Below are 16,559 nucleotides of genomic sequence, written 5' to 3' on the forward strand. Positions count from 1 at the left end.
CCCCAACCACGATTTTGTCGGCCTGTTGGAGCTCCTCCCGCATACCCCGGATCTCGGTCCGCATCTCTTTGGCGGCATTAAGTGCCTTGTCTAGCTCGGCTGAACTAGCCTTATTCTCCTTTTCAAGGAGTACATACCGGTCGGCGGCATTTTTCAACTCCCCAGCCATTTCGGCTATCTTTTCCTCGCTTCGGCGATGAGCATCCTGTTCATCTCTCAATTCTTCGGCCTCCTTTAGGGCAGCCGCATTGCTAGCCCGAGCTTGTTCCTTGGACTGAGCAAGTTCCGCCCTCGGGGCCTCCATGGCAGCAGCACCATCTGCAGTACAAACACATGGCATTAACAATATGCCACTCTCACATTTTCCTATACAACATAATAAGGGAAGCAGAGCACATACCCTGGGATTCTTCGAGCCGTTTGTTCACCAGCGTGATATCGGCATCAATAGACCCGATGTGCCTCCTTAGTTTGGCAACTTCAACAGACTGGTCGGCTGCCGGATCCTTAGATACCTGCGCACATGTACGGTGCAGCCATTACTATGTGATCCCCCGTTTGCCTCCTACGGCGGGCAACCAGAGTCTCAGGGGCTACTATCCATAGGGAGAACACCTAGCGCGTGCTTCACAACCAAAAAATAGTGCATTTTTCACTACATACCTCAAAGCCTTTGAGCAGGATTGTTAATGCATCATTCAAACCGCTGGTAGCGGATGAAATCTTCGTGAGCACCGTGATCATTAAAGAGGGGTGCTCCTCCGAGAGCGTGGCTCGCTCCAGAAGGCCTGTCAGTACGTCCGGCCGGACATCGATCTGTGTCGGACCCTTCTCATCGCCCCCCGTGGGAGCCAAACGCATCGGGCTCAGGGCGACTGACGTGCTCGCTTCCGGCTTCGGCAGATCTAGACTCCTCCATGACGACACCTCAGTGTCGCCCGCTTCATGAGGCGGAGAGGTGGGTGGGGTCTCACTCGCCATCATCTCCGGAGGAAGATCCCCCGAATACGAACTCTGTCGAGAGGAACTGCTCGCCGGACTACAAAAGATGAAGTCCCGGTTATGAATCTCGGAGAAACACCATATCTTCGAATTAATGATTAACTTACAGCTTGATGGAGGGCTGGCCCGTTGGTGGGCATGACGCGGTGAGGGTGCCCGTCGCGGCAGAGCCCCCTAGTGATGCCTTCTTCCCTTGTTTGGGCATCTCCGCCTCCAAGTCTTTGGAGGCGGCCCTCTTCCTCCCGCGCGGGGAGGAGGCTTTAACCTCCCCTTCCCGACTATCCTCCCCAGGGGAGGTAACGATTCCCCTGGTTTGGATGCGTATTGTGTGAAGTTCGGCTTCACCGCCCTTTCCTTCGCCTTTCCCTAAGGGGATTGTGCTGAGCACCCGGCCAAGCATCTTGGAAACGGTCGGACCAGGCGAGCCTTCAGGAAGTGGCGCCGGACACCTGATTCTCTCCGCCTTGTTGAGCCATTCCTGGCCACGGAGGGATTTTCATAATAATAGTTATGATAAATATAAATGAAGTGTCCAGCTTTAAGGTTACTTACTTGGGAATCTAGGCGATTGTAGCTTAGGCCCGCATCCTCGGTGGTGTCCGGACACTTTACTTGTGGTCCGAAGAATAATTTACACATCCCTTCGAGCTTCAGGCCGAAGAAGTGCTTAATAGTCCGCGGACCCTCCGGATTAAACTCCCACATCCGGAGAGGCCGACGTTTGCACGGCAACATCCGTCGGATTAGCATCACTTGAATTATGCTAACAAGATTTATGTCCCTCTCAATAAGCTCTCGGATGCGATTCTGCAGTTCTGGTACATCACCAGCGGCCCCCCAATCCCGTCCTACGTCGGTCCAAGATGCCAACTGTGATGGAGGGCCCGAGCGGAACTCGGAGGCGACTACCCACTTTGTGCCTCTGGGAGCTGTAACATAAAACCACCTCCGTTGCCATACATTGTATACTTCCGGGAAAGAACCCTCTGGCCAGGGGGCATCAGCGTTCCTGCTTATTATGGCACCTCCGCACTCTGCATGTCGCCCCTCGATCATCTTCGGCTTCACATTAAAGGTCTTGAGCCATAAGCCGAAGTGTGGGGTGACGTGGAGAAATGCCTCGCACACAATAATGAATGATGAGATATGGAGGATAGTGTCTGGAGCCAGATCATGAAAATCCAACCCATAGTAGAACATGAGCCCCCTCACAAAGGGGTCGAGGGTGAGGCCCAGGCCTCGAAGGAAGTGTGGGACAAACACAATGCTCTCGTTGGGCTCCGTTGTAGGGATAACTTGCCTTGGAGCAGGAAGCCTGTGCTGAATGTCGGCGGTCAAGTATCCGACCTCCCTAAGCTTCATAACGTCCTCCTCTTGGATCGAGGAGGCCACCCACCGGCCTTTTGCGTCGGATCCGGACAGGTTGGAGGATCTGGGTTGTTGGAGCTTGGGTCTTGGGTGTTAGAACTCGAGGTGCGAGAAGGAGCAAGGGAGGTGGAAAAGAGGTGTAGGCCTTGACCCCTTTATAAAAGGGATGAATATCGAGAGTCCTCGGCGTGACCGCTTGAGACTTATCTAAAATACACGGAGTCATACCAACAGTCTCCGTGGGGTCACACATGCCCATATTGATGAAAGACCCCGTAATAAGAGGAACACGATCTCTGCTTTGGCAGGACGTGCCAATAAAACCGCCTCGCGACGCGATTCGAGGTGGGGCAGGAAACGCTGGTTCGTGTTGGACCAGGCCACGATGGAAGGGCACGACGTACAAAGATTGCCAGCAGAACGGATTTATGCTATGTTCCCTACAATGGTGTGTGAAGATCATCTTGCAGAACCGGACACTATTTGTCGTAGCAGATCCGGGCACGGTCTACGTGTTCGATAATTACCTTGGAGTATTCGAAGAAGGAACCCACCTTGCAATGCCAAAGACAAGAACGCACGCCGGACTCATCGTCATGGAAGCCTGGTTTAGGGGCTACTGAGGGAGTCCTGGATTAGGGGGTATCCGGACAGCCGGACTATATACATCGTCCGGACTATTGAAGCGTGAAGATACAAGACACAATACTCCGGCCCGTGTCCGGATGGGACTCTCCTTTGCGTGGGAGACAAGCTTGGCGATCCGGATATTATATTTCCTTCCTTGTAAATGACTCCATGTAAGCCCTAGCCCTCTCAGGCGTCTATATAAACCGGAGAGGATGGTCCTTAGAAGGCCGATCACAATTACAATCATACCATCATAGGCTAGCTCTTAGGGTTTAGCCTCTATGATCTCGTGGTAGATCTACTCTTGTACTACTCATATCTTCAATATTAATCAAGCAGGAAGTAGGGTTTTACCTCCATCGAGAGGGCCCGAACCTGGGTAAACATTGTGTCCCTTGCTTCCTGCTACCATCAGCCTAAGACACACAGATTGGGACCCCCTACCCGAGATCCGCCGGTTTTGATACCGACAATGTGCCCACGGCGCGCACACACACACGAGGCCACCTCCAGCCTGCTTGCTCGCGTTGGATGGTGATGATCCACAAGTATAGGGGATCAATCGTAGTCCTTAAGTAAGAGTGTCAAACCCAATGAGGAGCAGAAGGAAATGACAAGTGGATTTCAGCAAGGTAATTTATGCAAGCACTGAAATTGTCGGTAACAGGTAGTTTGATAGCAAGATAATTTGTAACGAGTAAGTAACGGTAATGGTAAATAAAGTGCAGCAAGGTAGCCCAATCCTTTTCTGGCAAAGGGCAAACAAAAACGGTCTCTTATAATACGCAAATTGTTCTTGAGGGTACACGAGAATTTCATCTAGTCACTTTCATCATATTGGTTTGATTCGTGTTCGCTACTTTGATAATTTGATATGTGGGTGGACCGGTGCTTAGGTGATGTTCTTACTTGAACAAACCTCCTACCTATGACTAACCCCCTCGCAAGCATATGCAACTACAAGAAAAGTATTAAGATAAAATCTAACCATAGCATTAAACTTTTGGATCCAAATGAGTCCCTTACAAAGTAGCACATAAACTAGGGTTTAAGCTTCTATCACTCTAGCAACCCATCATCTAATAACTACTCCACAATGCATTCCCTTAGGCCCAAATATGGTGAAGTGACATGTAGTCGACGTTCTCATGACACCACTAAGGGAATCACAACATACATATCATCAAAATTTTGAACACATATCAAGTTCACATGATTACTTGCAACAAGATTTCTCCCATGACCTCAAGAACAAAAGTAACTACTCACAAATGATAATCATGCTCAAGATCAGTGGGGTATTAAATAGCATAATGGATCTAAACATATAATCTTCCACCAAATAAACCATAAGTAATCAACTTCAAGATGTAATCAACACTACTAGTCACCCACAGGTACCAATCTGAGGTTCCGGTACAAAAATTGAACACAAGAGATGAACTAGGGTTTGAGAGGAGATGGTGCTATTGAAGATGTTGATGGAGATTGTCCTCCCAAAGATGAGAGGGTTGTTGGTGATGATGATGATGACGATGATTCCCCCCTCCTGGAGGGAAGTTCCCCTGGCAGAATCGCTCCACCGAAGGGCAAAAGTGCTCCTGCGCAAGTTCCGCCTTGAGATGGTGACGCTCCATCCCAAAAGTCCTCTCCTTATTTTTTCTAGGTCAAAATGACATATATACCAGAAGATGGGCACCGGAGGTGGGACGAGGAGGGCACAACCCACCAGGGTGCACCTGGGCTGCGTGGCGCGCCTGGGTGGGTTGTGCCCACCTGGTGGGCCCCCTCTGGTAGTTATTTTCTCCATTAATTTTCATACATTCCAAACAATTCTTCGTAAATTTTCAGCTCATTTGGAGATGTGCAGAATAGGTAACTCTGACGTGGCTTTTTCAGGTCCAGAATTCCAGCTGCCGGCATTCTCCCTCTTTGTGTAAACCTTGCATATTATGAGAGAAAAGACATTATAATTACTCCATAAAGCATTATTATGAATAAAAATATTATAAATAAAAATAGAAAAACATGATGCAAAATGGACGTATCAACTCCCCCAAGCTTAGTCCTTGCTTGTCCTCAAGTGAAAACCAAAATCAAAAAACATGTCCACATGCTTAGAGAGAGAGAGGTGTCGTAAAAACAAAATACGAACATAGAAGGATCATGCATCACTACAAAAAAATACACTTCCGTGATGATACATGTTTGTCACAGTAGGTCGCGTTTTCTGTCATGCATGTACATCCATGACGATTTTATGACAGAATCAAGATAGTCATACATGTGATGTCGTAGAAGTGTTCCATGACATTACCAAAATTATCATCACGGAAGTGTCCACTTCCATGACGATAAATCGCGCGTCATAGAAGTGCTTTCATCAAGGGTGATCGACACATGGCATCCACTGTAACGGGACGTCGTTAACCGCTGTTAACCTATCGGGTTCGTTTTTTGGATCCGATAACCCGCTAACAGCCACGACCAATGCCGATTTTCCACGTGTAAAATTCTGATTGGCTGACGGATCCATGCGTCAGCTTCGCGTTGGCACAAGTGTCACTCATCCAACGGTCGAGATGGGCCTATGATATGTTGACACGTGGACCGGCCCAAAAGTGGCCCACAAAGTTTAAATGAGCTGGCCCAACCGAAGCCCATAAGATTTAGCAGACCATAATGGGCCGGCCCAGCTAAAGGCCCACAAAATTGAGCGGACCATAATGGGTCGGCCCAGCTAAAGGCCCACACGATTTTGCAGACCATAATGGGCCGGCCTAGCTAAAGGCCCACAAGATTTTGTGGACCGCAATGGGCCGGCCCAGCTAAAGGCCCACAAGATTCTGCAGACGATAATGGGTCGGCCCAGCTAAAGGCCCAACATTCTCTGTCAAATCGGCCCGTCAACGGCCTGTCCTAAACTTGTCATCAACGCGGCCCATGGTCGCTTCTGGCCCGTTAACAGTCCGCTAAGTAATTGGGCCGAATTACGGCCCGGTGTATTTTCGGCCTATTAAAGGTCCGGCTTCATTTGGGCCCATTTACAAGCCATCAAAACTTTTGGCCAATAAACGACCGTGAAGGATTTGGGTCATATTCGGCCATGTCTAACATTCGGCCTGTTAGAGGCCCACTATAGATTTGGGCCACTTTCGGCCTGTTGTCATTTTCGCCTGTTAACGCCGGACGAAAACCATGGGCCATATGTGGCCCAACATCATATCGGGTCCATTAATGGCCCATATAAAAATGACGATAATCTAGCCCGACCGAAGTTCCGGCCTGTTAAATGCCCGTGTATTAGGTCGGCGCATTTACGGCCCGTCTGAATTTCGGCCTGTCAAAGATCCGCATCGTAAATGGGCCACCATTTCGGCCTACTAAGACCAGTGGGTTATTTGGCATAATCAGGGCCCAATCTCACTTTCAGTCTATTAAAGGCCCATGTTTTTATGGGCTCGATATATTTACACCTGTAAACGGCCTATTTTTACTGAGGGCCCAAATTATGTTTAGGCATGTTAAAGGCCCACTATGGGCATAGGCCTACAAAAAAATATGAAAGCTGATACTGATTTAGGCCCAGATATTTTTAGTGGGCTACATGCCAATTTCGGCCCGTAATCGTTTTTATCCCAATTGGAATGGGCACGACGAATGTTGGCATGTTGGGCTCCTACAAAGCTTTCAGCCGAATACATTACTAAGATAAACCTACACTATACAAAAATAGCGTCGTAATTACTGCAGCCTATGGCAGCATCATAAATTCTGTATCACAACAAAATAAATTCCAACCATACAACAAAGGGCCTGTTGGCATAAAGTTTACAGTCCTTCCAGATAAAAGCACCATCAGATGTATAGAAGCACAGATCATTTGACCTGAGTGCTAATGTTTTAGGCTATAGAATCTGATGGAGCAGCACGATCTCCACCTTTTTTCCGCCATTGCTCTTGAACAACAAAGCGAATATCTGATAGTCTGGTTTCAAATCCATTCATATCTTGACGACATTTCTCAACCACTATTTTTGTTTCCGAAACAACGTCCATTAGGGATTGGACTTGTGTCTGGAGCACAGATATATCACTCTGTCTAGCAGGAAGATTTTTTTCAGTAGGCGATTTGGACGAGGTTTCCTTGACAACCAACCCAGAATTACACGGGAAGCTGCTTTTTGCACTGTTAGTGGAGAGATACTGAAGCACTGCAGCAAGAGGTGACATTGTGCCTCTGTTAGCCTCATCACCTTCAGGTGGTTGTGGCTGTTCAATCATTTGTTCCATAGCTTCCTGAAAGTTTGAACTTGTATATTAGTGTACCAGATAAGTTACTAATGAGACAAAAACAAACAAAGTAGGTTAAACGTTTATACATAACTTATTTTGGTGAACTACTGTAATACATTAGCATGTATTGTAGTGCCAACTACATAATAAAATCACTTTCGGAACATATGTCCGTGTAGCATGCCTACTGTATTGTCTATTTCCTCACATTCGTTGACATCTAAGGGTAAAGAGACATGGTTTAAAGTAGGATGAACATAGTATGACATCATTCAGATCATGGGCAAACAGATATAAAACAAACAGGCTATTTTATCGTTGTGTGCGCACATGAACATAACAACTAGATTACAGATCAAGACCAAAAGAATATCCTTCATCTCTTTTAAACCATGTGAGGTGAAATGATACGTTAAGAAAACTGTGTATAAAAGTGAACAGAGTAACTGACATTGGCTGCAAACCAAGTAGTTAAATGAACACATCACAGTACCAATCAGTTCAAGGCAGGAGGAGTAAGGACTTACAACAGCGGCTTGAACTGGTGTGCTCATGCCCTTCATCTTGCTGGTGTGGCAATCCTTGAAGATTTGCACTGCATTCAGTTTAGGTTCTTTTTGGTCCGCACAGGCTTTCCTATGTATTTGGAACAAGTAAATATAGATACGATAATATGGCACAAAAAAAGAAGGAAGTAGCAGCTATTTACAAGAGCCTTGCAGTGTGCAATATAGCTACGAGATCCTGTTGTCTGTTGGAATTTCACTTTAGAACGGTTGGTTTTGTTCTTCAAACAGTTAGCCTAGAAGAAGAACACTTGTAAGGCACATACATAAATACAAGTTCAATGTGTGGTCTGATCAAATACATATAGCCTACCTGATAGTTTGAATCAGACCAGTGTTTAACGAGGGTTTTCCAATCTTCATCTGTAATATATTCCACTAGAGATGTTTGGGCGATTTCATTGTTAGCCTTGCCTTCAAAGTGAGATTTTCTAAGGTGGTGCCGATATTGTCGCGGAGCAGACTGAAAAACATGAGTGCATGCTTGTTTAGTTGAATCATCTTTCGGATCCAACTTGAACCTCATCTGTTGAAAAAAGAATGTGAGTCTTTTTAGGACGAAGCTAGAAAGTATGGGACGGAGCAAGACAATATTACTAATTGCGATGAACAACATTACTTACGGATAAATGGTCAAGGAAGGTGTTAAACTGGGTATTGTCTTTCTCATTCCTGTACTCGATCCATGTTGGGAGGATACGCGCATGACACCTAACGACAACGGTTGCCTCTGATACTAACTTGGTTGACTCTGTAGCATCACGTGGCCTTTTTAAACCTGCCTCAAAATGGATCTCCATTCTTCCTCCTTTAGATTTTGTTAATCTGCCAAGCATTATCCCTGATGTTTGTTTTTGCTTGCGTCGTGGTGCTAGTTCAACAACTAATATGGAAAGAGTTAGTGTACATCAAACCGTGAGAGTACATATAAAGCAGCATGCAACTGCAACTTGACTCGGTCAGGTACCATCTTGGTGTTGATGCTCATGAGGTTCATCTGATCTTGCCAAGTCCTGTTGTGTCAGCAGTGCTTCGGAAGTAGTGTTAGGTGTGAAGGCAGCTTGGGAACTGGCCATTTCCCAAGCAAACGAATGAGTAACTAGTTGAGATGCTGGTACAGTTGAAGCGGATGTTGCAGCTGGTGGAGCAGGTGATATTGTGTTTGTAGATTTAGCCGGTGAACTTGGACCTTCTACTGCACTATAAGTACCAGCAGAATCTCGACGGCAGATCCATTTCTGTTTCACCCGATGAGCAACAACACTCCTACTATATTATTTTCCTTGCTCTTTTTTGACTTTGCCATGTCAAGCTGTACCCACAACACAAAAGAATAAAATCACTCTTCAGAACTCATTGATGCATGATACAGACAAGCAATACTTTGATGTAAGACAACCGTATGAGGATGGAATATGTAACAAAAACAGGACGGCATGACATATTCACAGCTACGATGTGCAAACTAAGCAGAAGGATTTTCAAGAAAATAGAAGTAATGCAAGCTATACACCATATGAAAGATGCAACCAATATTACTCTTCCAAGTTAAAAGTGTCTTGTCATAAGTGGCAATTCGAAAAATTAGAAGCAGTACAATGTAGAAATCAATACAAGATGCAACCACTATTAAACTGCCATGTTAAAAGCGTCCAATCATGAGTGATTGATGTGGGATATACAACAATAGTACTTTGATGTAAGAACATGGTATGATAGATAGATGAAGTGTATTCTAGACACAGAAAGCCATGTCATATGCACATGTATAACGTATAAACTCATCAGGTGCAATTTAATCAAAATAGAAGAAATACAGGCTAGACAACATATGCAACATGAAACCAATTATCACACTGTCAACTTAGAGCAAGCACCTGCGATGATGGAGTATGGGAGATGAACTCATCATGTAGACTTGGGACTTCAACTTCATTAGCAGTAGCAGTGGCAAATATAGAGAGTCTCTGTTTGCGTCGGTGTGGAGGACCACCAACATCCCCTAACTTACTCTTTTCCTTCCTATTTTCTGATATTGCCTTATGAAGTCAAAACCACAAGAAGATGAATAAAATTAGCTATGCATAACTGGTTGATGCATGATACAGACGAACACTACTTTGATGTAAGGCAAGCGCAGGATAGGAGGATGGAATATATACAAAAAAAGACAGCGTTTCATATTCACACGTACGATAGGAGGATGGAATATGTATGAAAAAAACAGTAAGCGGAAGGCATTTCAACAAAATTAGAAGAAATGAAAGCTAGGCACCATATAAACATGCAACCAATATCACTCTATCAGGTAAAAATGTCTCGTCGTAAGTGCCATTTCAAGAAATTAGAAGCAGTACAAGCTAGAAGACAATGCAAGATCCAACCTACATCACAACCCCAAGTTAAATGTGTCTTATGGGTAAGTGATCGTTGCAGGTATAAGTTGTAAGCTACGCAGATGCAATTCAACATAATCATAAGCAATACAAACTAGACATTATGAAAAACGCAACCACATATAACAGTTCCAAGTAAGAGCAAGCACATGTGATGGTGGAGTAGGGGAGATGTGCTCATCATGTACACATATGTTCTAGAAACAGGAACACGTGTCATATTCATAGGCATTATGTGTAAAGTAAGCAGATGCGATTCAAGTTAGAAGCAATACAAGCTAGACATCATACACAACATGCAACCACATATAATAGTGCCAAGTTAGAGCAAGCACCTGTGATGGTGGAGTAGGGGAGATGTGCTCATCATCTACACAGCTGCGTTGACTGTCCAGCCTTGTGCTGTCTTGCGAATCTTGTTGGGAGGATGGCGGAGTAGAATTTGTAGAGACCCCCTGTTTGAGTTGCTCCGAAGGACCACCATCATCCACTGCGGGACTAATTTCCTTCAGCTGTAATGATTTTGCATTGTGAAGTCAAACCGATAAGAAAAAGGAATAAAATTCGCTCTTTAGAACTCATTCATGCATGATACTGACGAACACTACTCGGATGAAAGGCAAACATATGATGTGAGGATGGAATATGTATGAAAAATAGGATGGTGTGACATATTCACACCTATGATGTGGTAACTAAGCAGAAGGCATTTCAACAAATTAGAAGCACTACAAGCTAGACACCATATGAAAGATGCAACCAATATCACTCTGCCAAGTTCAAACTGTATGGCGTTCCAACAGATTAGAAGCAGTACATGCTAGAAATCATATGCAAGACACAACCAATATCACAGTGACGACTTAAAGGTGCCTTATCATAAGTGACTGATGCGGGATATGCAAGAATAGTAGTCTGATGTAGAAACAGGAACACATGTCATATTCACAGGTATTATGTGTAAAGTAAGCAGATGCAATTCAACAAAGTTAGAAGCAATACAAGCTAGACATCATACACAACATGCAACCACATATAATAGTGCCAAGTTAGCGCAAGAACCTGTGATGGTGGAGTAGGGGAGATGTGCTCATCATCTACACAGCTACGTTGACTGTCTAGCCTTGCGTTGTCTAGCGAATCTTGTTGGGAGGATGGCGGAGTAGAATCTATAGAGAACCTCCGTTTCAGTTGCTCGGAAGGACCACCATCATCCAATGCCTTGCTAATTTCCTTCAGCTTTATTGATTTTGCATTGTGAGGTCATACCGACAAGAAACAGGAATATAATTCGCTCTTCAGAACTCATTCATGCATGATACTGACGAACACTACTCTGATGAAAGGCAAAGTCATGATACGAGGATGGAATATGTACGAAAAAATGGATGGCTTGACATATTCACACCTATGATGTGGTAACTAAGCAGAAGGCACTTCAACAACTTAGAAACACTGCAAGACACCATATGGAAGGTGTAATCAATATCACTCTGCCAAGTTAAAACTGTCTCGTCATAGGTGGCGTTCATCAAACTAGAAGCAATACATGCTAGAAATCATATTCAAGATGCAAACCAATATCACACTGCCAACTTAAAGGTGTCCCATCATAAGTGATTGATGCAGGATACACAAGAAGAGTAGTTGCATGTAAGAACATGGTGTGATAGACAGATATAGTATGTACCAAAAACAGGAAATCGTGTCGTATTCACATGTATCATGCGTAAGCTAAGAAGATGCAGTTTAGACTAATTAGGAGAAATACGAGCTAGACATCATATGAAACATGCAACCAGATATCACACTGCCAAGTTAGAGCAAGCACCTTGGATGGTGGAGTAGGGGAGCGGAGACTTGGACCTTGTAATGCACTATCAGTACAAGGTGAATCGGTACAGATGCTCCGTTTACGTTGCTGTAGAGGACCACCATCATCGCCTTCCTTACTCTTTTCCTTCCTCTTTCTTGATTTTGCCTTGTCAAGTCAAACCCACAAGAAAAAGGAATAAAATTTGCTCTTCAGAACTCATTGATGCATGATACTGATGAACACTACTTTCATGTAAGGCAGCCACATGATAGGAGGATGGAACATATATGAAAAACAGGACGGCGTGACATATTGACATGTATGATGTATAAAGTGTAAACTAAGCACAAGGTGCTTGAACTTGTTAGAATCGATGCAAGCTAGAAACCATATGAAAGATGAAACCAATATCACTCTGCCAAATTAAAAGGATGCCCTAACAAATGTATTTGACCAAATTAGAAGCAATACATGGCAACAGGCTAGAAATAATATGCAATATGCAACGAATAAAGGTGACTCATCGTAAGTGATTGATGCAGGATATAGAAGAGAGGTAGTTTCATGTGAGAACAAGGTTAACATATAGATGTAGTGTGTACCAAAAATAGGAATGCATGTCATATTCACAGGTATAGTGTGTAAACTAAGCAGATGCAATTTACCCTAATTAGAAGCATTACAAGCTAGACACCGTATGCAACATGCAACCACATATCACACTGCGAAGTTAGAGCAAGCACCTGTGATGGTGGTGTAGGGGAAGTGCGGTCTTCAGGTACAGAGCTACGTTCAATATCTTCATTTAGGCTTGCTGTTTCTTGATAATCATGTGGAGAGGATGGCATTGCATTCTTTATAAGAGTATTGTGTCTCATATTAACCCACGCGCATGACTGTCTCATCATAAGCGATAGATGCAGGATACACAAGAACAATAGTTTGATGTAAGAACATGGTGTGATAGGCACATGTAGTATGTACCAAAAACAGGAAGGTGTGTCATATTCACATGTATAATGTGTAAGCTAAGGAGGTGCAATTTAACAAATTAGGAGCATTGATGAGGGATACACAAGAAATTAGCTTGATGTAAGAACATGGTTAATAGAAAGACGTAGTATGTACCAAAAACAGGAAGGCATGTCATATTCACAGGTATAATGTGTTAACTAAGCAGATGCAATTTACCCTAATGAGAAGCATTACAAGGTAGACACCGTATGCAACATGCAACCACATATCACACTGCCAAGTAAGAGCAAGCACCTGCGATGGTGGTGTGGGGGAATTGCGGTGATCAACTAGAGAGCTACATTGACTATCTTCATTTAGCCTTCTGTTTCATGAGAATCATGTGGGGAGGATGACACTTCACTCTTTAAACGAGTAGGGCGTCTCACAGTAACCCACTCGGGTGACTGTCTCATCATAAGTGATTGACGAGGGATACAAAAGAGCCTTAGTTTGATGTACGAACATGGTTAATAGACATATGTAGTATGTATCAAAAATAGGAAGGCATGTCATTATCAAAGGTATAATGTGTAAAGTAAGCAGATGCAATTTAACCAAATTGGAAGCAATACAAGCTAGACACCATATGCAACATGCAACCACATTTGACGGCGTGAAGTTAAAGCAAGCACCTAGGATGGTTGTGTGTGGCAATTGAGATCATCAACTGCAGAGCTACGTTTACAGTCTCCAACTGCTGACACTGCACCCATTAGAGCACTGAAACGCTTAGTGCTTATCTTTGAATTACACTGGAGTGACTTCTGTCTTTTCTTTTCTGCATTCATCAACACTGCGTCAGAGTCTGAAATACCCATGCATAAAAAACAATAGTGTGAGTATGATGAAGTGTGTGCACAATTAGTACAGTGTAAAGGTAGCAGATAGTAGGTCGGTGAGAAATAAATGACGGGAGACATATGATAGCTCTACAACATGCATGGCACACTAAATTACTATAGGATTCTATGAAACTAACAGTCAACTGAAAGAAAATAGGTCAGCCCATTTTTTCTACACTGTCCGATGTACAAAGAACGGGCAGATCACCTTCATCTACCTCCAGCCAGTCAGTGTTGACGATCTTCCTCGAAACGCCAGCGACCACCGGCCCAGTATTCCTCCCCTGCCTGCGACCTCCCCTCGACCTCACCGCACTGCCGTGCTTGCCACCACCCCCCGGCCATCCATTCAAGCCTCGCCGACCTCCGGATCGGGCGCAAGCAGCTCCTGCGCCCCACACCCCTATGATAGACACCGATGTGCCGCTTCCCCGAGGAATAGGCAGACTAGGTGCTCTGCGCACCTAAGCGGGTGCTGGTTCTTTTAATTGCGGTTTGACTGACCCTGAATTGAAATCCAGGTGGGATACTGACCTCTAGCAAAGGTGAAATAGTAAAAGCGAGGAAACCTTGTGCATTTAGTATCACGAAGAAGATGCAGTAAGAAGCGCTCAACTAGTTTCTTTCGTGGGATCAATACGGTGTGAGCGGAGACGTAAAATTTGCACGAATAAGGGAAGAGGAGTACCTCTTTCTGTTGGCAGTGTTGTGTCCTCCTGCTGTTTTTCCAACGATCTTCTTGTTGTTCGCTGGAAACCAGAAGTTGTGGAGGACGGTGAAGCCTTGGACGAACCCATGGCCAAGTTGTTGAGTGTGGTGCGGTGGCCGTCAGTCGGCAGCGGGGAAGCAGATCCGAGGTGGCGAACGACGGCGTAGCGGGAACAGCTCCGGTGCAATGGACGGTTGCGACAGTGGAGCCGCAGTAGTGAGGCGCCGGACGGCGTGGTCGGAGTGGTTCTGGTACAGCGCACGTCGGTGTCGGCGTCGTGGAGGCAGCTCTGCCTCGGCTTCAGCTGCTAAATCCTTGAGGGCGTTGCGGTTGCAGTTGCGTTGGACGACGACGTCGGGGTACTGGCTCCGGCGTGATGCAGGAGGGCGGCGGTGGATTGGCCGCTATGGGGTGGAGGACGGAAGAGGCTGGGGTTTCGCAGCTGGTAGAGAGCGCGTTTTCGCGCCCACGGAGTATGAATGGGGAAATGGAGGGAGGCGGCGAACTAAGGGGGAACAATGTTTCGGTTTGAGACACGCTTGTTTGAAATTTGGGGAAAGTTACAAACTTTGCCCACATCTAAAATTTTGGACATATTGCGGGTTGGGGGTAGGACAGTCATGTTAGGTGTCCCAAATGTGGGCGGGATAGATTTTGGCCAAGCGCATGGGTGTTTAGGCGCCCACGGTGCATGAATGCTTCTTGGAGGCGGTTGAGACTGGCGTCTTGGTGAAGTTACAAACCTAGCACGCTTTAGACCTTTGGACATCAGGTAGGCTACACGGGCCAGAGTCAGGACAGTAATTTCCTACCACCAAACATTAGCCTCGCACAGTTTCGGGTGACCAGAGGCCTATTTGGCGCTTTGTTCAATATTTGGGAGCAGAAGCATTAACGTTTTCGGTTCTCTTGAATTGAACTTTCAGGATTTGTCAAACTTCACAAATCTTTACTCTTGAAAATCCTAAAGCTATGATTATTTTTGGAATGAGGGGGTACATTTGAATATACATTGTACATGAGTATCTATTAAAATATATGCAACTTACCTCAGTTCATGCATGGTTCCAGATATAATCTCCTTGGTTGGAAAAAAAGTTAGATATGCGTATGAATATATATAGCATGTTCAAACACACAACAAAGATTGATGCCCCCTTTTACATCTGATTTACAAATGCCATTATCTCGGGTTCAAATAGATGAATGCACTTCCTATGAATTCGAATCTTCGAAACCCCCTTTATGTTGAATTCGACATGTATTCTATTTCGTAGCTAGCAATTTGGAATGTATCCATGCAAGTGACAAATGTATAAAGTGCTTCACACTAACAACATGGAGTGCACTAATTAATGTTTATATATGAATTGCAAAAGCATCCATTGCCTGTATTTCAAACCGCTCTCACTCTATGGATCGATAATATGAAATAAACACATGCACATGCTAGAATTCAATAGAGTATGGGTGTTTGATAGACCGATTTTCGTCGATACGCAATTTGCAAAATTCATGATCTCATCCAAAAATAATAATGCCATTTATATTTTAATTTAATGCGTAGAACCGCCTTTTACACGTAGGTGCACTATGCCTCGGTCCGTTCTCACAAACGCGTTATATATCTCTCTATCTAACGCATAAGTGCACACACTTTATATGCATCGGCATTTCTCTTTCACACATGCTCACAATCTCTCTCAGGGTGTTGGGGTGTCTCACGCACATGCTCTCTGTGTTTCTCTCTCTCTCTTTTGGACTACTATGTACCACTCTTTGCACTAATCTCAGTTGGAAAACACTATTTCTCTCACATGCATATATACACACGCACGGTCTCTACTAGCCCTCTATATGCACATATATGTGCCTACGTGTCCCCCGCACGCACATTATCTTTAGGCCTCTCTTGCA

The sequence above is a fragment of the Triticum aestivum genome, chromosome 2B (assembly GCF_018294505.1).
Source record: "Triticum aestivum cultivar Chinese Spring chromosome 2B, IWGSC CS RefSeq v2.1, whole genome shotgun sequence".
In the NCBI taxonomy this organism is placed as follows: Eukaryota; Viridiplantae; Streptophyta; class Magnoliopsida; order Poales; family Poaceae; genus Triticum; species Triticum aestivum.